Here is a 25,216-nt window from a genome sequence, read left to right on the forward strand (position 1 = left end):
CACAAAATCAGACCCTTCAGTCCAACTTGCCCATGCTGACCAGATATCAAAAATCTAATCCCATTTGCCAGCATTTGTTCCATATCCATCTTAAACCCTTCCTACTGATTATCAGTTTATTTTACTTTATCAGCACTTGAAATACTGACATTTTTTTTCTCCCAACATTGGTTAAAGAAATCATAAGTTCATTTATCTAAGTTAATTTTGTAATCTTTCACAAAGAAACAAGTGAGAACAACATCTAGCTGAGTGCAAAACAAAATACTGCAGCTGTGCGATATCTGGGAACACTCTAAAGCTGAGGCACTGATACTGCACAAGTTTGTCAGCACGGTTTCAATTACTGACAATAATTTAGTAATGTCTTAGCCTTCACATAGTTAAGGTAAATGTGAGATATCTGAATTTCATGAATTGGTTCCTATTGCACTTCGATCAACAAAAATTATTCTTGGTTTAATCTACTCAAAGGAGAAAGTGACGACCAAAGAAGCTGGACATCAGAATCGAAAAGTGTCATGCTGGAAAAGCACAGCAAGTCAGGCAGCATCCGAGAAGCAGGAGAGTTGATGGTTCGAGCATAAGCCCTTTATCAGGAATCACAGGCTTCAGAAAAATAACTGGCATAAACTTATGCCAATACATACGTAGAAGGGTCAAAGCACGTTACTATCAGATTAGAGACTAATTTCAAATTTGGTACCATTCAGTGCAACATTTCAGGATGATATTTACATATGTACCTAAAAGAGAAGTTGTCTAAAATTACAAGCTCTAGAATGATTATACAATTAAACCTGGAAATAAAGCTGGTGAACAAGAATGGCAAAGTGAAGTCCCATCAGTATCGCCTTGGGCAGTGTCAAGTAAGAATTTGAGAGCAGAATTATCACTTTGGAGTAACCTGCAGTCTGGCCAAATTGCTGCAAACATCTGTTCAATTTTATCTGCAAACTATTGAATGCAAAATCCTCCTTGCACAATAATGAGGCAGCATTTTGGGATGTCATTTTTCAATTATATTATTTTCAAAGTTACTCACAATTAAGAGTGTTCACTTGGTGCTGTCTGCATAACACAGTACGAAAAGGAATTAACAGAAAAAAACATTATAACCCAAATTCAGAGTCACTAATTTATTGATATTGCATGGGTCCAGCATTGATAAGTAATCTATTTTTAAAAATAAATACAGATACATTTACTAATTACATTGGAGTACAGTCAAGTTTCTTACTGAACAGTGACAAGATTGTACAGAGTCCGCATGGATTTAAGAGAGGGGAATTATCCTTAGCAAATCTACTGAAAGAATCTACAGAGTCGAATATTAAAGTAAGAAATTGCAGGACATTTAGGAAAGCTTATCATTAAACATGATAGACTGGATTTTGTGAAAGAGAAACTATATTTGACAAATTTGCAACAGTTCATTGAGGAGATAACAAGAAGGGCTGATAAAGGGCAATCCAATGATGTTCTGTATTTGGATTTTAAAAATGCAAATGATAAGGTGCTACATAAAAGTTAATTGCACAATTTAGGAGCTCATGGTATCGGCGTAATGTATTAGCATGGATTGAGGATTGGTTAACCACACTGGCTGTTGGTGAGTCCTCACTTGCAGTATTGTATACAATGTTAGCTCCCATATTTAATAAAGGATAAACTAACATCGGAAACCATTCAAAAAAGATTCACTTAGGTGCTTCGAGGACGAAAGGGTTGACTTATCAAGAATTGATAAGCAGGGGTGATCTTATGGAAACAAGATTCTGAGGAGCTTGACAGAATAGATGTTGACTAGATCTTCGAGCACCAGTGAAGTCTCAAACCAGGGGACATTACTAAGGGAACATTCATTTTAGAAAAAGTAAAGAATTTTTTCTCTCAGTGAATGGGTAGAATTTTCTCACCCAAACAATTGTGAAAGTTAAATGTGGGAGGGGAAAGGTTGGGTTACTCTTTGGAGGGTTGTTCTGGCTTGTTGGGCTGAAGGGCCTGTTTCTACACAGTAGGGAATCTGCTATTCTATCTCAAATTATTTTAAGAGGGCAGATGGATTTTTAAAATATTGAGTAGTTGAGGGCTATGCGGATCAAGCATAAAAGAGGTGTTGAGGTCTGGGTTGGCCCAGCCATGATCTGGTAGAATGTGGGAACAAGCTGAAGGGAATGAATGCCCAACTCCTGCTCCGATTCCTTGAGTCTCCGTTTCATGTTTTTTTTGTTTCCAAAGAAGAGCGTGATACAATGTGCTAAAGATCTCAGATGTTGTGAAAAAGTGGTGTTTATGTACTGATTCAGATGGCATTGATTCATCAATCACAGCTATTCAGTCATGAGTAGGAAGGCAATTCCCTCCATGAATAAAGGAAATCTACTGCAGAGCTCACACAAAGGGAATTCTTACCCTCAGCAAACTCTCCCATTACATGACCCAACATATCAGCTAAAGCAGGACGCATTGCGCATGTTCTCGCCAACAAAGGGACTCCGGGTGATTGATGTCAGCACCGGACCAATGAATGGATGGCGGGCGTAGCTGGAGGACCTAGCGGGACGTTGGTCCTCCAACCAATCAACGTGAATGAAGGGCGGAGCTAAACTAAACCATGTGATCACCCTCGCGCGCGGCGCACAGTCGCTGTAATGAATGCTCGGGAAGTTATGGAGAGAAAGGATACGGTAAGGAAAGAAGTAAACAGGGAAATGGGAGAAAAACTGTGTTGCTATGAGCGGAGAGGTTTTACAAACAAATTGTTCACGTCGGAAAACACAAATTTGAACGTCCCAGTCCCGTGTTTGCAGTAAATGGGGAATTGCCTCAGCATAGCTGCAGGCCTGAGTGAGCGCCGCCATCTTTATTCGGGACACGTGCGCGGTCGCCATCTTTGTAGGGGGCAAGGTGCAGCCAGGCGCATGTGCAGCCTTTGTCCAGTATAGCGTCATTGTGATCATAGCAGCCCATACAGCTCTGATTCTCCTCTGGGCTCCCTCATCACCACTTTGTCAATATCTAGCTTCCTCAGTCTCGAACCATGGGTGTATTTTGGTCTGTTTACTACTGTATTATTACTTTTTTAGACCCTTTGTAAATGAGTTTTTCATTGTGGCCCAGCCCCTGACCATGTGGTGCTCGATTATCAGAATACTTTTTTCTTGAATATTTTTGACAGTCAACAATTCTTTTTTCCAACAAGCAAGTGTATTTTCCTTTCATTTCTGACTATCAAATTCTGCACCATTTTCATTCCCTGTAATCAATTTTGCACTCCATGAAACATCAACTGTGTTTCTCCTTCCACAGATACCAGTGATTAATGCCAAAGCCCTGTTGCTTGTGGAGAGGGTGATGTTTGACTTTCTTGTACAGCTGCAGTTTGTGTGGTGAAGGTGCTCTCACAGTGTGGTTGGATAAGTGGCATTATAGGTTATTCATTCAGCAACAGTGATGATTTGAAAATAATGTCCAAATCAACAACAGTTTGTATTTTTATTATCATGCTTATAATTTCACAAAAATACTATTGACAACTTTAAACATATGGCGAGAGATGGAGATATTAGGTCAGGTGACCAAAAGCATTGCCAAAAAGCAGGTTTTGAGGGCTATCTTAAAGGTGGAAAGCAGACCTGTGAGGAAATGGCTGCGAATTTAAGACCATGCTGCTTCAGCAACTGCAGAAACAGCCACACAGGTGAAGTAATGCATTAACAAATGGTTGGGAGTCTCGAAGAAAAAGGATTGTCGAGGTCTCAAAGTGTGTGTGGTGCAGGGAGCTAGGAATTATCACAGCCAGGAATTAAATCAAGTGTGAGAATTTTAAATTGAGGGATATGGGCCAGGTGCTGGCAGGTGAGACTAGATTGGGTTGGGATATCTGGTCGACATGGACGGGTTGGACCGAAAGGTCTGTTTCCTTCATGTACATCCCTATGGCTGTATGCTGTTGATTATAATTAGGAGCCTTTTTGATGAATTAATAAGCAGAGATTTAGACTTTCTTGAGATTACAGGGAGGTTGAATGAGGGAAGCTGGCCCTGAGTGTGTTTGGAAAATGAAAGTATGAGACAAGAGTGGAATCAGCAAGAAATAGTGGTCTTGGCGTGGGACTGAGTTATCACACTCACCTCACCTCTGGAATTCAGTTGGTCGTCAGGTTGTGAATCAGGGCGGTACCACAATCGGGACCCGAGCTGCCATGGTGGAGCCTAAAATGAGTGTCGCTTAGCTGGCTGTTGCTGAGCAGCTGCTGCTTGGTAGCCCTGTTGATGACATTTTCCATCACTTTACTGCTGATCGAGTGTGGACTGATAGAGGGAAATTGCCTCGGTTGGATTGCCCTGTATTTTTGTGTTGAACATCCCTGGGCAATGTTCTACATTCTCGGTAGATGCCAGTGCTGGGGCGGTACGTGACTTGGTGGGTGGCAAGTTCTGGAGCACAAGCCATCAGTATTATTGCCAGAATGTTGGCAGGGCCTGTAGCCTTTGCACTACTTAACCATTCCTTGATGTTATTCAAACTGAATCGAACTGGCTTAAAACTCACATCTGTGATGTTGGAAACCACTGGAGAAGGCTGAGATGGATCATCCCACTTTGCACTTCCGGCTGCAGATTGCTGCAAATGCTGTCATCTTATCTGGTGCATGGATGTGTGAGGCCCCTCCATCAGTAAGGGTGGGGATTTCTGTGATGCTTCCTCCAGTGAGTTGTTTAATTGTCCATCACCGTTCACAACTGGGTGTGGCAGAACTGCAGAGCTCTGATCTGTTCCTATGGATGTTGGATCACTTAGCTCTGTTGCTTGCTGCTGATGCTGTTTGATATGCAGGTAATTCTGTTTGATAGCTTCACCAGGTTGGCACTTCATTTTTAGGTCTGCCTGGTGCTGCTCATGGCATGCCCTCCTTTCCTGCCCATTGTGATGGGTGAGAGCAGGATTTACAAAACCATGAGATTACAGATTGCGCTGGAGTACAGTTCTGCTGCTGTTGATGTCCCACAGTGCCTCGGAGATACCCAGTTTGAGATCCTACATCTCTTCGAAGTCTGTCCCATTTAAAACTGTGATAATGTCACTCAACACGATGGAGGTTTTTCTCAACTTTAAGGCAAGACTTTGTCTCCGAAAGGAATGTATGATGGTCGCTCTTACTGATACTGTCATGGACAGATGTATCTGCCGCTGCTCAATTCATAACAATGAGATCAAATATGTTTTACACTCTTGTTGGTTCCCTCACCACCTGCTGCAGATTCAGTTGAGCAGCTATATCCTTTAGGACCTGACCAGCTCAGTCAGTAATTCTGTTGCAGAACTAGTCTCGATTGTGGACATTGAAATCCTGTATCCGGAGTACGTTTGACACCATTTTACTTCCTCAGTGCTTCCTCCAAATGGTGTTCAACATGAAGGAGAACTGATCCATCAGCCAAGGGAGAACGGTACGTGGTCATCAGCAGGAGCCATGAGACTTCCTGGTCTCCGGAGCCAATGCTGTATACTCCCAGGGCAAATCCTCCCTGTCTGTACGCTACTGTGCCACCACCTCTGCCTGGTCTGTCCTGCTGGTGGGACAGGACATATCCAGGAGATTTCAGGAGAAAGTGAAGACTGCAGATGCTGGAGATCAGAGTCAAGAGTCTGGTGCTGGAAAAGCACAGCAGGTCAGGCTGATGAAGGGCTTAGGCTCGAAACGTCGATTCTCCTGCTCCTTGGATGCTGTCTGACTGTTGTGCTTTGCCAGCACCACTCTCTCGATCTAGGGATGGTGATGGTGGTGTCTGGTCATTGTTTGTAAGGGATGATTCTGTGAATATGAGTATGTCAGGCTCTTCCTTGATTGGTTTGTGAGACAGCTCTCCACATTTTGGCACCAAAAACCATATGTTTGTGAGGAGGACGTTGCAGCATTGAGAGGGCTGATTCTGTGGTTGTAATTTCTGGTGCCTTGTTAGTTGCCAACTGGTCCATCCAGTTTCATTCCTATGTTGAGACTTTGGAGTGATTAGTACAGTGAGTAGCTGGCTGGGCCACTGTCAGGTTGGCAGGATTTTTTTCGCCATTGACAATGGTTTCATGGAGATCAGGAGATTCCTAATACGTTGATTTTTTTTCTTGAATTCAGATTCCACCATCTTCCAAGATGGGATTCGAACCAGGACTTCAGTCGTTTTTTTTAATATTCTGGATAAAAGCTAAATACATCAGGTTTGTTCACTCATTTTAAATATCACTTACCCAGGTTTTGTTTCTTTGTAAAACACTGTCCATCATCCTGTCTCCTCCATCCTCCCCTCTAACAACGAGTGAAGAGCACATGGAGTTTCTCTGACACTAAGACTGAGATAATCCGATCTGCTGCTTCTCTCCCTCCCACTAGCCCACCGAGCCAAACTGCCTCACGTGGTGTTCCTGGTTTTTATCCTAAACCTACATCTTTCTCCAGTCTCTTGTAAAGCCTTATCAGAGTTCACCTTGACCCTTTACTCTAATCTCACTAAACTCACTTTCCAACTCTCTTTCCTCCACTGCCGCCTCATCACTCGCTCTCGCCAATTCATAGATATTGTTCCTTGTTCTGTCTGTTGGTCTTTTCTGGTTATGTCCTTCTCTCCTATTCTGTGAAAAACTAATATTTGACCTCACCGTTGTTGGAAAATCTCCACTCTCCATTTCCTTTCTGAATTCCTTGCATTTTGTGTCCCTCAACGATCTATCCTTGGTCTCTCCTCTATCTCACGTACATAGTGCCAGGAGGTGATATCATCCAAAAACACTGTTAGGTTTCACATGTACACTGACAATACTCAGCTCTCCCTCCCCATCATCCCTCTCCATTACTCCACTGTTACTCAGTTATCAAACTGCTTATCACATTCCCACTACTCGATTAGCTGCAATTTCCTCCAATGAAACATTGTCACGGTTAAACCCATTGCCTTACCTTTACCTTTCTGCTGAGCCCCTCCCTCCCACTGGGAATTCTCTGAGGCAGAACGACACTCTTCACAATATTGCTGTTATATCTGACCCCAAGGTGACCTTCTGATCAGACTTCCACACAATCACAACAGCAGGAATTCCAATCTCTTAAACGTTGCTTTTCTTCACCTCACCCCAGCTCCATTGCTACTGAAACCCTGCGTCTGTGTCGCCTTAAACTTGAATCCAAAACGGAACCCTTGATTCTGTGACTCAGAATCTGGTTTTAGACTCCCCTCTCAGTATTTACCCTCAGACACATCCTCTCAGTATTTATCCTGTTAAACCCCTTAAGAATCCCATCTGTCTCAATGAGATCACCTCTCTTTCTCCAAACTCCAGTGAGTAGAGTCCCAACCTTTTCAGCCTTTATTTAAAAGATAATCCCTCCAAACCAGGGATCATCTCATTGAATCTTCCCTGAAATGCCTCCAATAAAGTGACACATTTCCTGATCTAAAGGGACCAAAACTGCCCTCATTACTGCAGTTATGGTGGTCTCACCAGCACTTCCACACGGTACTCTCAGGTATATACTCCAAACTCTAGTACAGAGAACCTTTGAAACAAAACGTTCCATTCCCCTTCCTCATTCCCTGTTGTAACTGTGTGGTAGCTTTCTGTGTTTCCTGAACAATTACCCCTGGTCCCTTTGTGGTGCAGCTTTCTACAGTTTCCACCATTTAAATAGTACTTTGTTCTTTTATTATCTCCTCCAAAATGAGCAACTTCCCATTTTCCCAAGTTACACCCCATCTGGCAACTTGTTGCCCCCTTCTCCTGAGCATCTCTCTCTTTTCATAATCCTCTTAGACCTTTACAGTTATGCCTTTTCTAGGAGATATCCCCCCTTCCCATTCTTCCAAACATATACTGGGAGCACTGGGCAGTGGGAAGCAGACAGAGTTGCTATCTTTTTAGGGATACGCTTTGGAGTGATTGGGAGGATCTTCCTACCCATTGGTCAGAGTGGAAACAACTTGCCCATCGTTAGGCATTAGCCTTTCACACCCATGTCTTATTGATGAGGCAGAGCGGCAGCACGGAATGAAAGAAAAGAAAGTAATTCTTGTTCCCCATATCTCACTGACGCTTGGGTCATTTTCTCCAACGTGTCAAAGAACTGGTGTGCTCAGTCACATGAGATCTCAAGTTGGAATCTCCTAGAAACCCACAGATTTCCCCCTGAGTTGACTGCTGATGTCCTCAAGGGTAATATGTACAGTCATCCTGGGCCACAAGGAGGGAATGGTGTGGGTTTCTAACTTGAACTGGTAGTGACAGATTTTATAAACTTGTATTACAGGATATTACAGGTGGACATTCAGATGGTAATCTTAGTAAATATTCTGCCAAACTCTAATTGAATTACTCAGTATATCAGACCTGGATATTCGCATTGTGTGTGTGAGTATTGTGTTCCAGATCAATCCCATTTGCTGCTTAAAAATTCTCCTTTGAATCATCGCATTCTCGCAAAAGGTCTCCCCAAACCTTTAATGTGTCATGTAATCCTTTTATGATGACCTGATGAGTGTAAGGTTTATTATTCGAATGTGTAATTTTTGTATAAGGATGTCTCAGAGAGGGAGCTGAATATTCTTAAAGGGGAGAATAACCATTTTGAGGGGAGGCTGTTGTTTATTGGTATCAATGACATAGGAATAGAAGAGTTCACATTATTGGATCATTGGAATCTCTTGTGGGGTAGAATTGACCTCCATCAGAAGGATGGATTGTACTGGCACTGGAAGGGAACAGTTGCTAGTGCTATTCAGGAGGCATTAAACCAGTGAAGGAATATGGGTAAACCCAGAGAGAGAGTGAGGAAGAGCTAAGTCTGACGCTGGTCCAGTTCAGACGTCAAACAGTCAAGGCAGGCAAAGGCAAGGCACAGAATGAGCAGTTACACTGCATTTATTTCAATGCGGGAGGCCCGATAGGTCGGGTAGAGGAGCTCAGGGTATGGTTTTGAATATCGCACTGGGATATTATAGCAAACACAGAGGCATGACTTAATGATGGATAGGACCAGCAGCTTAATGTTCCAGTTTATAGATGCTATAGCAAAGATAGAAAGGGGGTAACAGAGCAGGGGGAGAGGTAATTTTGATTAGGGATAACATTACAGCTGGGCTTCAAGAGGGTATTCCTGTGAGTACATCCAGGCAGGTGATACAGGTGGAACTGAGAAATAAGAAAGGGATGATCTCCTTATTGGGATGGTACTATTGACCCCCCACCCCCCCCCCCCCCCCACTCTCCAATAGTCAGCAGGGAGTTGAGAAGCAAATTTACTAAGAGATGACTTCTCTGTAAGAATAGTATGGTTGTGTACAAGACTTGACCTTCTTTGTTATTCATTCACAGGATGAGGGTGTCACTGGCTGGGCTCAAAGGGCAGTAAAGGGTCACATTGCTGTGGGTCTGGAGTCATATGTAGGCCAAACCAGGTAAGGATGGCAGATTCCTTCCCTGAAGGATATTAGCTAATCTAATGGTTTTTTTTCGCAGTAATCAACAATGGATTCATGGTCTTTAATAGATTCTTAATTCCAAATTTTTATTGAATTCACATTCCACTCTCTGCCGTGACGGGATCCAAACCTTGGGTCCCAGAACGTTTTCTGGGTGTCTGGATTATCCATCTAGTGATAATCTCACTAGGCCATTTGGCAGGGTGAGTGACTGAGGTATCCGTCGGGCAGCACATCATCACCAAAGATCCCATGGTCTCTGTGGAAGACAGAAAGGGCTGGGGAGGGAGATATATCCCTGGTGGTGGGGTCTGACTGTAGGTAGCGGACATAGCAGAGGTTAATGGTGATTAGTAGGTGGCAGGTGAGGACCGGGGGATTATATTCTTATTGTGGTTGGAGGGGTGGGGGGAAGGCGGAGGTACAGGAAGTGGAGGATATGCGTTGGAGTGCATTGTTGATCAAGTGGGAGGGAAATCCGGTCCTTGAAAGAGGAAACCTTTCTGGGATGTCCTGGAGTGGAATTGCTTCTTCTGGGAGCAGATATGGCAGTGGCGGAGTAATTGGGAGGACAGAATCACGTTTTTACAGGAATATACTCGAGGGTAATCAGGAGAGCAAAACGGGGACTTGAAATATCTCTAGGAAATAGTTTAAGGAGAATCCAAAGAGATTCTACAAATACATTAAGGATAAAATAATAACCGGACAGAGAATAGGACCCCTTAAAGATCAACAAGGCCATTTATGGAACAACAGGAGGTGGGAGAAATACTATGCTATTCTATTCTAGAGAGTTTGGAGAAATAAATAGTGATAACTTGAAAAGTGTCCATATTACAGAGGGGGAAGTACTGGATGTCTTAAACAGTAGTAAGGTTGATAAATCCCTGGGACCTGATCAGGTGTATCCCAGAAATTTGTGGAAAGCTAGGAAGGTGATGGCAGTGCCCCTCCCTGAGGTATTTATATCATTGTTTGTGACAGGTGAGGTGCTGGAAGTTGGGTGCCATTATTTAAAAAAGGTGGTAAGGAAAGGCTAGGGAACAAGAGAACAGTCAGCCTAACGTCAGTGGTAGGTAAGTTGTTGGAAGGGATTCTGAGGGACAGGATTTACATGTATTTGGAAAGACAAGGATTGATTAGGGATAGTTAACATGGCTTTGTGTGTGGGAAATTCTCTCTCTCTAACTTGATTGAGTTTTTTTGAAGATGTGACAAAGATGATTGATGAAGGCAGACTGTGGACGTTATCTATATGGACACTGAACGATGTTCCACAAAGCAGACTGGTTAGCAAGGTTAGATAACAACATGAAATGGCGGGAGAACTAGCCATTTGGATACAAAACTGGCTTGAAGGGAGGAGGCAGAGGGTGGTGATGGAGGGTTGCTTTGCAGACTGGAGGCCTGTGAGCAACATTGTCCTGCAGAATGGATATTGGGTCCTGAAATAAATGACTTGGATGTGAATATGAGATATGGTCAGTGGGTTTACAGAAGACACCAAAATTGGAGGTGTCGTGGACAATGAAGAAGGTTAGTTCAGAATGCAACAGTATCTTGACCAGATGGGCCATTGGAGCGAGGAATGGCAGACTGGGTTCAATTTAGACAAATGTAAGCTGTTGGATTTTGGAAAGGCAAATCAGAGCAGGACTTGTACACTTAATGGTAAAGTCCTTGGGAATGTTGCTGAACATAGAGACCATGGAGTGCAGGTTCATTGTTCCTTGAAAGGAGAGTCGCAGGTAGGAAGACTAGTGAAGGTGGGGTTTGGTATGCTTATATTTATTGGTCAATGCACTGAGTACAAAAGCTGGGACGTCAAATTGTGATTGGACAGGACATTGATTAAGCCATTTCAGGAATTATGTTTTCAGTTCGAAATTCCCTGTTCTGGAAAGGATGTTGTGAATCTTGAAAGAGTTCAGACAAGATTAACAAAGACTTTGTTAGGGTTGGAGGATTTGGGCTACAGGGAGAGGCTGAATAGGCCAGGGTTAATTTCCCTGGAGAGTCAAAGACTGAGAGGTGACTTCATGGAGATTTATAAAATCATGAAGGGCATGAATAAGGTGAGCAGCCGGTGTCTTTCTCCCCCAGGTTAGGTGGGTTCAAGATAAGATCACATGGGCTTACGTTGAGAGGGCAAAGATTAAAAACGGATCTAAGGGGCAAAGTTTTCAAGCTGTGTGTGGTGTATGTGTGGAATGAGCTGCCAGATGAAGTAGTGGAGGCTGATACAATTACAACATTTGAAAGACATCCGATTGGGTACATGAATAGGAAGAGTTTCCAATGATACAGACCTATAGCTGGCAAATGGGGCTCCATTTGTTGAGGATTCCTAGTTGGCATGGACAAATTGGACCAAAGGTCTGTTTCTGTGCTGTACATCTCTATGACACTAATAAATGAAAATAAGATGTGTTCCTCTTTTGTGGAGAGCTAGCAGAAGCACAGATAATTGTCCTTGGAGCCGAGAAGGTTAAGCAGTGATTTTAACCAGGTGCAAATTTGTTTCTAGGATATCTAATCTGCAGAGACAGGGGAATTGTTAACAATGTCACAATTTTAGTAACTATTTTCAGGTAATTGGCAAATAATGTGAATATGTGAATGTTATTTTATTCAGTAAGTTCTGAGTACCTGGAACAGTCTGAATTGCAGCTGGACACAGACTCAGCAGTTATTCATAAACAGACTTGGAATTTTACTTTTTAAGGGAAGATTTGGGGGGTTATGGGCAAATGGGAAGGGAATTGGGACAGATTTGTAGAATATCCAGAGGGAGAGAGTACAGCCCCAATGGGCTGAATAGCCCCAGACCCTGTGCTCTGTGATACTGCCCCATTGACTGTGAATATTAAAGCTCATCCCAGGGCAGAGAGAGGGAGGATCCCACCACTCGCCTCACAATGGGCCCCGATGATTGATGTCAGCTAGGGCCAATAGGAGGCAGAGGGCAGTACTGGAGGACCAGGCCGTACCAGTTTGTCTTCCAACCAATCGGAGTGAATGAGGGCATCCTCAAGGCTGGAACTAAAGAAAGGCACATATCGCAGAGATTTGAGAAACTGGAGGACATGAGATAGGGAGCGTTCTGTGGCTGGTGAGGAATTATATAAATAAGGAAGAGTTGTGAGGCTGGATGAGGTGACAGTGATCAGGAGAGTTGAGGATGGAGGAATTTAGAGTTAGTGAGGATTAGAGTCATAATGTTATACAGCAAGGAAACAGGCCCTGTGGTCCAACCAGTCCATGCCAACCATAATTCCAAACTGAACTAATTGTACCTGCCTCCGCTTGGTCCACATCCATCCAAATATTTCCTATTTATGTACTTATCTGAATGTATTTTAAATATTGTAATTGTATTCACAGCTACCACTTCCTCTGGAAATTCATTCCACACGTATAATTTTTTTTTTAAAACCCTAATGTCTTTTCTCAAACCTTTCTCATTTCTTCTCAAAATGAATGCACCCGAGTTTTGAATCCCCCTCTCCCCCGGCTATTCACCTTATCTACGCTCTTTCTGATTTTATAAACCTCTAATAAGGTCACCCCTCAACCTCGTGCACTGCAGTGGAAAAATTTCCCAGCCTATCCAGCCTCTCCTTAGAACACAATCCCTCCATTCATGGCAACATGCTGGTAAATCTCTTCTGAACCTGCTCCGATTTAATAATATCCTTCCTATAAAAGCACAACCAGAACTGGACAGAGTATTCCAGAAGAGGCCTCTCCAACATCCTGTACGTTCTCAACATAACGTCCCAACTCCTGTACTCAAAGGTCTGAACAATGAAGGTAAGTGTGCTAAGCACCTTAACCACCCTGTCTACATGTAACACAAACTTCCAAGACGTGAAGCCCTCTGTCTCTTCGTTCCCATATCACTACTCAAGGTCCTACTTTTATTGAGTGTAAGTCCTACCCTGGTTTGTTTTATCAAGATGTAATATTTAGCATTTATTCCAATCCAAAAAATTTTCAAGTATAAAGGCAGTAGGAGTATAATTAAGAGGGAAATCAGGAGGCAAAAAGGGGACGTGAGATAGCTTTGGCGAATAGGGTTAAGGATAATCCAAAGGGCTTTTATAAATACATTAAGAACAAAAGGCTAACTAGGAGAAAATAGAGATCAGCAAGGCAGTCTTTGTGTGGGGCTTCAGGCGATGGGCGAGATAGGGAAACAAGTACTTTGCATTAGTGTTTACTGTGAAGAAGTACATGGGAGATATAAAATGTGGGGAAATAAATGGTGACATCTTGAAAAATGTCCATATTACAGAGGAGGAGGAGGTGCTCAATGAGTGGCTAAGGAGCTGGTGCAGTGGAAAAAGGATTCACGTTTTTGCATCATTGTGATCTCCTCTGGAGTAGAGTTGACCTGCATAAGAAGGATGGATTGTACCTGATTTGGAAGGTGTCTAATATCGAGGCAGGGAGATTTGTTAATGCTACTCAGGAGGCATTAAACCAGTGAGGGAGTTAGTGTGATTGCAAATAGATAGTGAGAAAAGAGGTATGTCTGAGGCTGGTACAGTTCTGAGGTCAAATAGTCAAGGCAGGCAAGGGCAAAGCAGAGAATGAGGTCAGACTGAGCAGTTACACTGCATTTATTTCAGTGCAAGAGGCCTGACAGGGAAGGCAGATGGGCTTAGGGCATGGTTTTGAACATGGCACTGGGATATCATGGGTATTACAGAAACGTGGCTCAGGGATGGATAGGACTGGCAGCTTAATGTTTCAGAGTATAGATGCTATAGGAAGAATAGAAACAGGGCCAAGAGAGGAGGGAGAGTAGCGTTTTTGATTAGGGATAGCATTATGTTTGTGCTTAGGGAGGATATTCATGGGAGTCCGCCCAGTGAAGTTATTTGGGTGGAACTGGGAAATAAGAAAGGGATGATCACCTTATTGGGGTTGTCTGCGTGGATTTCATCCGGGTTCTCTGGTTTCCTCCCACTGTCCAAAGATGTGCAGGGTAGATTGGATTATCCAGGCTGAATTGCCCGTAGTGTTCAGGGATGTGTAGGTTGGGTGGCCCTGGAAAATGCAACGTTACAGGGGGAGGTTAGGAGGCTCTGAGCGTCAGTATCGATGTGATGGGCCGAATGGTCTCATTCCACACTGTTGGGATTCTGGGATTCTCTGATAATTCTACTAGTTTTAAAATAGTTACAGAAAATAATAGACCAGATTATCCAATTTCGAAACTTAACTTTTCAAAGGTCAATTTTGATGGCACAAGGCAAAAACTTTCATCTGACCCCTCAAACCTGCTCTGCCATTCAATAAGGTCAGGGTTGATCTTTTCATGGCCTCAGCTCCACATTCCTGCTCTCTCACCATAACCCTTAATTCCTTTCCTGTTCACAAATCTACCTTTTGCCTTAAAGACAAATAAAGTTGATAGCTCAACTGCTTCACTCAGCAGGGAATTCCACAGATTCACAACCCTTTAACTGAAGAAGTTACTCCTAAACTCAGTCCTAAATCTGCTCCACCTTATTTTGACGCTATGTTCTCTAGTTTCACCCATCCCTGGTGAAAATAAACTCCCTGCTTCTATCTTACTTACTCCCTTCATAATTTTGTTTTTTTACCCCATCCAACCTCCCATTCTTCTAAATTACAATGAGTATAGAACCAGTTTTCTCAATCTCTCCACATACACCAACCCTCTCAACTCCAGGCCCAAACTAGTGACCCTCCTCTGCACCCCCTCCTGTGCTAGTACATCTTTGCTGAAGTAAGGAGATCAAACCTGTACACAGTACTCCAGGTGTGGCCTGTACAGCTGCAGCATAACCATCCCTCGAGCAAGGAAGCACAATATTCCGTTCACTGCCTTAATTACCTGCTGCACCTGCAAACCAACTTCCTGTGATTCATGCAGAAGGACACACAGCTCCCTCTGCACAGCAGCATGCTGCAAGTTTTCACCATTTCATCATCCAGTTTGCTGTGAGTTCGACCAAATGGATGACCCCACATTTCCCAACATTGTCCTCCATCTGCCAGATCCTTACCCACTGACTCAACCTATCTGTATCCCTGTGCAGACTTACGGTGGCCTCTGCACACATTGCTCTACCTCATCTTTCTATCAAATCTGAACTCTGACACCGTACACTTGGTCCTCAACTCCAAAACATTTGTGTAAATTGTAAACAGTTGTAGTGCCAACACTAATCCAAACACCCGTTTATCCCCATTCTTTACTTTTTGTTGGTTAACCCATCCTATATCCATGCTAATACATTACCTGTAACGCCATGCAGCCTTTATCTTATACAGCAGCCTTTCATGTGGCAACTTGTCGATTATTTTCTGGAAATCCAGATACACCACATCCACCGGGTCCCCCTTGTCCAACGCATTTGTGATGTCCTCAAATAGTTCAAGTAAATGTGTTAAACATGAGCTGCCTTTCATGAATCCATGCTGTGTCTGCTCAATGGGATAGTTTCTGCCCAGATAACTCGCTACTACTTCCTTGACAGGTTCAAGCATTTTCCCCACTACAGAAGTTAAACTAATGGGTGTTTTTTTTTAAATAGTGGCATCACATTTGCAGCTTTCCAATCTGTCAGATACGTCCCAGAGTCCAGCAAATTTTCGCGAATTATCATGAACACATTTGCTATTTTCCCGGCCATCTCTTTTAGCCCCTGGGATGCATTCCATCACGGCCAGGCACCCCTTTTACCTTTGGGCTGTTACCTTTCCCAACACTTCCTCTTTACTGAGAATGATTGATTCTCTGTCCATATCTGCTATTGCCTCCATAGACCTGTAAAAATGAGACAATGAGAGTACACAGACAGTATGTTCCTGTTAAGGGCAAGGCTGGGAGGCGTAGAGAATGCTGCCTGTCGAGAGAAATTGAGGCTCTGGTCAAGAAAATGAAGGAGGGATATGGCAGGTACAGACAGCTGGGTTTTAGTGGATCCCTGGAGGAGTATAGAGACAGTAGGAGAATACTTGAGGGAAACCAGGAGGGCAAAAAGGGGACAAGCGATGGCTTTGGGAAATAGGTTTAAGGAGAATCCAAAGAGATTCTAGAAATACACTAAGGACAAAGAGTGACCAGGCAGAGAATAGGGATCCTCAAAGATCAACAAGACTGACTATGGAACCGCAGGAGGTTGGAAAGATTCTATATGAATATTACACATTGGTTTTTTACTGAAAAACGATATGGAAGCTAGAGAATTTGCACAAATAAATAGTGATAACTTGGCAAGTGTCCATGTTACAGAGGAGGATACTCTGAATGTCTTAAAATGGATAAAGGTGGATAAATCCCTGGGACCTGATCAGATGTATCCCAGAAATTTGTGGGAAGCTAGGGAAGTGATTGTTGGGCCCCTCCCTGAGATATTTGTGTCATCAATAACCACAGGTGAGTTGCTGGAAGATGTGTGCCATTATTTGAGAAAGGTGGTAAGGAAAAGCCAGGGAACTATAGACCGGTGAGCCTGAAGTCAGTGGCAGGCAAGTTGTTGGAAGGGATTCTAAGGGACAGGATTTGCATGTAATTGGAAAGGCAAATAATTGGGGAGAATCAGCATGGCTTTGTGCATGGACATCGTTAACTTGGACTTCAGGAAGACACAATGTTCCACATAACAACAGACTGGTTAGCAAGTTCAACATCATAGAATACGGGGAGAACTAGCTATTTGGATTTTTAAAAAAATGGCTGAAAGGTCATTCATCACAGAGACATACAGCACAGAAACAGACCCTTCGGTCCAACCCATCCATGCCAACCAGATATTCCAGTCCAATCTATACCACCTTCCAGCACCCGGCCCATATCCCTCCAAATCTTTCCTATTCATATACGTATCTAGATGCCTTTTAAATGTTGCAATTGTACTAGCCTCCACCACTTCCTCTGGAAACTCATTCCATACACGTACCACCCTCTGCGTGTAAACGTTGCCCCTCAGGTCTCTTTTATATCTTTCCCCTCCCACCCTAAACCTATGCCCTCTAGTTCTGGAAGCCCCCACTCCAGGGAGGAGACTTTGTCTATTTATCTTATTTATCCTATCCATGCCGCTCATGATTTTATGTACCTCTGTGAGGTCACCCCTCAGCCTCCGACACTCCCGGGAAAACAGCCCCAGCCTATTCAACCTCCCCTTGTCGTGATTTCGACCAGGAGCAGATTTGTCTCCAGGATATTTAGTTGACAGAGAGGGAAAGTAGAAAGTTTGTCACAATTTTTAGTAACTGCATTCATGTAACTGGCAAATAATGCAAGGTAAAAATGAGAAGATTATTTTACTGAGTCAGTTCTGAGCATCTGGAACAGTTTGAACAACGGCTGAATGCAGATTCAACAGTTACTGTCAAAACAAATGTGGAATTCAACTTTTTAAGGAAAGATTTGGAGGGCTATGGACAGATGGGAGGGGAGTTGGGACAGATTTGCAGCATCTGCAGAGGGAGAAAGTACAGCTCAAATGGGCTGAATAGCCCCCAGCCCTTATACTCTGTGATAATGCCCCATTCACTGTGAATGATGAAGCTCATCCCAGGGCAGAGTCATCGAGCCATAGAGATGTACTGCACAGAAACAGACCCTTCGGTCAAACTCGTCCATGCTGACCAGATGTCTTAACCTAATCAAGTCCTATTTGCCAGCACTTGGCATATATCCCTCTATACCCTTCCTATTCATATACCGATTCAGATGCGTTTCAAATGGTGTAATTGTACCAGGCTCCACCACTTGTCCTGACTGAAAATTCCATGCATGTAGCATCCTCTGATTGACAGAAGTTGCCCCTTAGGTCCCTTTTAAATATTTTCCCTGTCAACTTAAACCTATGCCCTCTCGTTCTGGACCTGTCTATTTATCCCATTCATGCCCCTCATGGTTTTATAAAACTCAATGAGGTCACCCTTTAGCCTCCAACACTTATGGGAGGATCCCACCAACATGACACAATGGGGCCCAGGTGATTGACAGCAGCTGCAGACCAATAGGAGAGGGTGTGGCCAGCAGGCCAACATGTGACCATGAGCTGTGCAGGCGCAGTGTCACTGTGAGGGGGGGCTCAGAGAGTGTGATGGGAGTGGCATAGACTGGGAGAAAAATGGAGTTTGTGGGTACTGGGGCGGTTTATAAACACACGGTGTAGGCTGCTTGACATGAATTACAAGCTCCCGCTAAATAAAAACCAGAAAAAATTGTGGATGATGGAAATGATAAACAACAACCAGAAAGTGCTGGAAAAGCTCAGCAGGTCTGGCAGCATCTGTGAAGACAAATCAGAGTTAACATTTCTGAACCTATGAACCTTCCTCAGAACTGATGTGACTGAGGGAAAAAATGTTGGTTTATATGCAGAAGGTATAGGCTAAAAAGTAAGTGATTGGGAATAGAGTCCAAAGAGAGAGAGAGGAGAAATTGGACAAAGGAGTGTATATCGATCTGGCTGGGGAAGGGTGAATAGCTGTTTATGGGGACTGTTAGTGGCTAATCACAGTGTGTAATAGCAGGCTATGTAATAACAAGGCCTGGTGTGTGGGGTAGGGGGCTAGGATGCTAGGACGTGGGAGAGTTCAGGATCTAAAATTGTTGAATTTGATATTGAGGCCAAAGGGCTGAAGGGTCCCCGAGTGGGTGATGAGGTTTTGTTCTTCCAGCTTCATTAACATGTGGCACTGGAAACACACAGCAGGTCAGGCAGCATCCAAGTAGCTGGAGAATCGACATTTTAGGTATATGCCCTTCATCAGGAATGTGCGGTGTGGGAAAGAATGCTGAGAGATAAATAGGAGGGGGTGCGTAGGGCTGGGGGGGGGGGGAAGGGAGCTAGGAATGCAATAGGTAGATGCAGAGGTAATGGTGAGAGGGTGGAGTGGATAATGGGGAAGGAAGATGGACAGGTGGGTCAGTTCAAGAGGCCAGTGCCGAGTTGGAGGGTTGGAGCTAGGATAAGGTGGGGTGAGGGGAGATGAGGAAACATTGATGCTGTGTGGTTGAAGGGTCCCAAGGCGGACGATGAGGTGTTATTCCTCCAAGCTTTGGGTGGCTTGATTTGGCGATAGAGGCAGCCCCGAACCTGCATGTCCTTGGCGGAGTGGGAGGGTCCGTTGAATATGTCGACCACAGGGCAGTGGGGTTGGTTGGTACATGTGTTCCAGAAATGTTCCCTGAAATATTCCGCAAGTTGGCGTCCTGTCTCCCCACTGTAGAGGAGACCACATCGAGAGCAAAGGACTCAATAGGTGAGGTGTTTGAATGTAAGAACTATCTCTGCTGAATGTGGAAGGATCCTTTGGTGTCTTGGATGGAGGTGAGGGGAAGGTGTGGGCACAGGTTTTCCACCTCTTGCAATAGCGAGCAAAGGTGCCTGGGAGTGGAGGATGGGTTGGTGGGGAGCATGGATCTAACATGGAAGTCACAGAGGGAATGGTCTCTGAGGAATGCTGAAAGGGCTGGGGAGGGAAATATATCTCTGATGGGGTCTGATTGTAGGTGGTGGAAATGGTGGAGGATGATGTGTTGTACCTGGGTGGAATGTGAGGACTTGGGGGATTCTATCCTTGTTGCAGTTGAAGTAGTTGGGTTCAAGGGTGGAGGTGTGGGAAGTAGAGGAGATACGGTGGAGGGTATTGTTGACCACATGGGAGGGGAAATTGCTGTAATTGAAATACGGAGCCATTTGGTATGTTCTGGAGTGTTCTGCCAGTTTGTATCAAGCTTCACTGGAACATTGCAGTAAGTATGAGACAGGGATGTTGCCCAGGGAACAGGCTCGTGTGTTGAAGTGGCAGGCAACTGGAAGCTCAGGGTCTTTTTTGCGGCAGAACGTACATCAGCCACCATTTCCATCCCATCCACTGAGATGCTGCCAGACACCGGTTCCTGTTCCCTCCATTAACAGCTATGCACTCTCCCAGCCAGATCGCTATCCAGTCCTTTTTCTTTCCAAATGTTCCTTTGGGCTCTGTCCCCACCTATTATTCACTCTTTAACCCCTATCTCCTTTGCCATTGCACTGGGAGCTAAATTGCTAGTTTTCAGAGATGTGTAGGTTAGGTGCAAGATAAATATTTGTCTTTACTATTCATCCTGCACTGACTGTGAGTTTTGTTGTGTGAATTCATTTTATGGGATATTAATTGAGACTGGGATCTCAGAAACAGGTTTTTACAGTCAGCAGAGACATCAGGACCTGAATATAATTGGCATTTAACTGTGGAAACAGAAAGGTTTGTCTGTTCTGTCTGTGAGAAAGTATCTTAAATACTGTTGTCAAGCAAAAATCAGAGAGATGGACAAATTTGTGGCTGGATCACCCTTTGGGTGTGTGCTCTGTTCTGGGCCCTGCAGCTGAGGAAGGAGATATTGGCCTGAGAGGGAGCACAGATTTATCCAAATTGCACCTCATCTCTTTGCAGGAACTGTCAGATTTAGTCCCCAATCACCCACTTCGTAATGTTAACCTGTAAACTCCTTATTTTCAGTTCTCTGCAAACTACCCACTAAAATTCCTTATGGACTCAAATTCCTTATGGACTAAAATTCCAGCATCTTTTCAGGTGGAATGTTCCAGATTCTGACAACTGAAAATGACAGGGCTGCACTGAGTGCTGCTTGGCTCAGTGAGTGTGTTTTGGAGTTGGGTGAAAACAGTGAGGTGAGACAGGAGAAGGTGATGCTGAAACTCAGGTTTAGTTCAGGCCATTCAGAAATTCACATACTCCCAATGGGAATAGCCAATTTTTATGAGATACCTGCTGAATATTTTGTAACAGGTTTTAAAGTATAACATGTCAGCTTAAGTAAAGGTCGGGGATTTAGATTATAATGGACATGCTTGAAGTGAAGAAAGGTTGCTAGCTCATTTAAGTTCTCGCGATGGGAGAACTAGCTGAATCTAGAGAGACATTGTTACAGAAGACCTCAGATCCGCGGTGTTCTCCTCTTGTACAATGTGGGAAATAAGGGATGCTTCCAGTGTCCCTGGCGACAATATGTGCAGGAAGTGTGCCCATCTGCAGTTACTGGGAAACTGCTTTTCAGATCTGAAGCTGTGAGTGGACTCACTGTGGAGCATCTGCAATACTGAGGATGGACAGCACGTTCAGTGAGTTAGGAAAGGGAATGGATGACTATCAGATCAAGTAAAAGGCTCAGGAAGGAAATGCAGGAGTTCCCAGTGATCATCCCGTTATCAAACAGATACTGTATCCCGCTTCGGATTCTGCACCGAACGGAGGAAAGAGAGTAACGGGGATTCAATAGTCAGGGGTACAGATAGGCACTTCTGTGGCCACAGACATGAATCCAGGATAGTATGTTACCTCCCTGGTGCCAGGATCCGCGATAGCATGGATAGGTTATTGGACATTGTGGAGCTGGAGGGTAAACAGCCAGTGGTGGTGGAATCCTTTCACTATGCAGACCATGTATCATTTACATTCTCCACTGCTTCTCACTCATGTCTGCTTCAAAAAGAGGGAATCACTGAGAAACACGGAATAAAATGGGGTCAGAGTCTCTGGTATAAAACTGTTGAACACAATGCCCCCATCTTCTCCATATTGGTCATCAAGCACACAGACCCACTGCGATCATCTCATACCTTTTTGATATTAGAATAGATGATAGATGATTGGTTAATGTTTTGGGGAGGCAAATGAGCAGAGAGGTTTAGTAGGAAATTCTGGAGCTCAGGGTGCAGGAATCTGAGTTAAAAATGGGCTATCCTCAAGGCTGGAATTACAGAAAGGCACTTAGCAGAGAGATTTGTGGGGATCGAGATGACAGAGATAGGGAGGATTGTGTGATTGGAGGATGTTACAGAGATGCTTATGATAGCAGAGATAAGGAAGAGTTGTGAAGCTTCATGAGGTGACAGTGATAGGGAGAGTTGTGAACACGAAGACACCGAGAGTTAGAGTTTCAAAGTTATATATCATGGAAATGGACCCTGTGGTCTAACCAATCCATGTCGACTATAATTCCACCTAAACTAATCACACCTGCCTCTGCTTGGCCTATATCCCTCCAAATATTTCCTATTTATGTACTTATCCAAATATCTTTTAAGTATTGTAATTGTGTTCACAGCTACCACTTCCTCTGGGAGTTCAACCCATAAGTGCAAAAATAGAAAAACTCATGTCTTTTTAAAATCTTTGTCATCTCTTCTCAAACTGTATGCACCGGTGTCTTGAATCCCCCTCCCATGCAGCCATTCATCTTGTCTACACACTCCATGATTTTATAAACCTCTAATAAGGTCACCCCTCAACCTCCTGCTCTCCGGTGACAGACATCCCAGCCTATCCATCCTCTCCTTCTAAAACAATCCCTCCGTTCATGGCAACATCCTGGGAAACATCTTCTGAACCTTTTCCAATTTAATGACATCCTTCCTCTAACAGGGGGACCAGAATTGAACACAGTGAAGAGGCCTCACCAACATCATGTATAACCTCATGACAGTGTCCCAACTCCTATACCTAAAGGTCTGAGCAATGAAGGTAAGCGTGCTAAACACCCACTTAACCACCCTGTCTACATGTGACACAAACTGCAAAGACCTGAACCCCTCGGTTTCTTTGTTCCACATTACTACTCAAGGCTTTACTTTTAATTAGTGTAATTAATTAATGAGGCTAAAGGAGATTTTGTTTTATAAAATATAATATCTTACATTTATTCAAATTAAATTCCATCTGCCACATTTCAGCCCATTCACCCAATTGATCAGGATCCCTCTGTATTCGTGGATAACCTTTTGTTACTGTCTACCTTAACAGTTTTTGATGTCACCCACAAACAAACCATGCTTTGTGTATTCTAATTCAAACCATCTACACACATGACAAACAAAAATGGACCCAGCACCGATTCCTGGAGAACACTGCTGGTCACGGGCCTCCAGTGTGAAAAACAACCCTCCACTATTACTGTCTACTATTGTTAAGCTAATTTTGTATCCAGTTGGCAAGCTCTTGCTGAATCCCATGGGATCGAACTTTACAACTTCGTCTCCCCTGCACAACCTTTTTAAAGGCTTTACTAAAGTCCAAATAAACAATGTCTCCCACTCTGCCCTCATCGATCTTCTTGGTGACTACCTTAAAAATCTCAATCAAGTCTGTGAGACACCCTGTTAAGTAACCATGTTGAGTGTCCCTAATCATTCCTTAACTCTCCAAATACATGCAAATCCTATCCTTCTGAATCGCCTCCAACGGCTTACCCACCACTGAGGTCTATAGTTCCTGGGCTGCTCCTTATACCCCTTCATTAACAAAGGTACAACATTAGCCACTCTCCAGTCATCAGGCAGCTCACCTGTAGTTATCGATTATACAACTATTTCTCCATGGTGCCCACAATTTCCTCTCACCCAAACTGTTCCCGTCCTATCACTTCACTCACTTGCCCTGTCTGATCAGACAAGAAAAGGTCAGGTGTTGCTTGCTTCCTGATAGGAACATTTAAATATTGATAAAGAACATTTCTTGAACTCATTTAACACATTCTTTACCAACCAAACCTTTCACACTATCGTAATCACCTACTACTATAACCTTATTGTTGTGACTGTATATCGGAGATCTCTCTGTATATTTGTTCCTTATATTCTCCCTGATTATTGCAGCGTCTATAGTGCCATCCGACCAAGGTGATTTTTTTTTAAAGTTTGAAAACACAATTTTGTTTTTAAAAAAGCTTTCCTCTGCGATTTAAATATAAATCTTTTTTTGTTTATTCACTCAGATGTGGATGTTTACCCTGAGGGCAGTTGAGAGTTAACCACATTGCTGTGGGTCTGGAGTCACATGTTGGCCAGACCGGGTGAGGATGACAGTTTCCTTCCCTAAAGGGCATTAGTGAACCAGATGGGTTTTTTCCTAACAGTCGACAATAGTTTCATGGTCATCATGAGCCTTTTCATTCGAGAATTTACTGATATCTGATGCCACCATCAGCCATGATGCTACCATCTAACCCTAATCCTCGGAACATTGCTCATATTACTCGTCTAGCAAGAATATCATCTGGCCATTGCCTCCCTTTTTAGCAATGTATTTTTTAAAAAAAGCTCCATCATTCTCCGTGTACAATTTGAGGTAAAATTACACACATGCAATTTCTGAAGCTGGAGGGGGATTACAGAGACAGGGGGGGATGTGGGTCTAGTGGGGGATTGTTGTCCAAACATCACTGTGGTGTACATGGACTGCAGCATTTCAGGGAGGCCGTTCACCACCATTTCTCCAAGACACATAAAGGTGGCCAATAAATTCTGGTCTGGGCAGCAAAGGCAACCTCCAGTGAATAAAACTGAGCAGTGACCTCTCCCAGCTGACTTCTTGTGAAGGTATAAACCGCTCGGAAATGCAGCTTGGAGAAAAGAGAAAGAAACAGTGACATTTCACAGCTGTCCTCAGAGAGACCTCGCTCTGTGAGCTGCTCACAGCCGGGATCAGCTCAGTGGGTTTCAGTCTCTTGAAACATCAATTTTAGACGGTTTTATTATATTAATAGTGAGAAAGGTGAGGGTTTCTTTTTCATGTCTTTCGGTCTGTTGTTAAAATGTTTAAAATATAAAGCGTAAGCATTAAGTTATTCTCAGGCAGTATTTTTCGAGCAGTAAGACTGTGCCTTTGTCTTGGTCTGTAGATTGTTAAGGCGGAGAGATGGCCTGTTGTAGAGTGGTGTGCTGTTCCTGTCGGA

At 43.6% G+C, this 25,216-nt stretch overlaps 1 long non-coding RNA gene across 1 annotated transcript in view; it reads left to right on the plus strand.

The window, feature by feature from the left end:
• The first annotated feature begins 6,139 nt into the window (after window positions 1-6,139).
• Window positions 6,140-25,216, plus strand: part of LOC148135760 (uncharacterized) — a 34,308-nt gene continuing 15,231 nt past the window's right edge. The window contains exons 1-3 of the long non-coding RNA XR_015754879.1: window positions 6,140-6,223; window positions 8,304-8,402; window positions 9,368-9,450. This is a non-coding gene — a long non-coding RNA (uncharacterized LOC148135760). The remainder of the gene's footprint in view (window positions 6,224-8,303; window positions 8,403-9,367; window positions 9,451-25,216) is intronic.

The sequence above is a fragment of the Chiloscyllium plagiosum genome, unplaced genomic scaffold (genome assembly GCF_037043375.1).
Source record: "Chiloscyllium plagiosum isolate Xiang-an unplaced genomic scaffold, Cpla_swu_hap1 HiC_scaffold_48, whole genome shotgun sequence".
In the NCBI taxonomy this organism is placed as follows: domain Eukaryota; kingdom Metazoa; phylum Chordata; class Chondrichthyes; order Orectolobiformes; family Hemiscylliidae; genus Chiloscyllium; species Chiloscyllium plagiosum.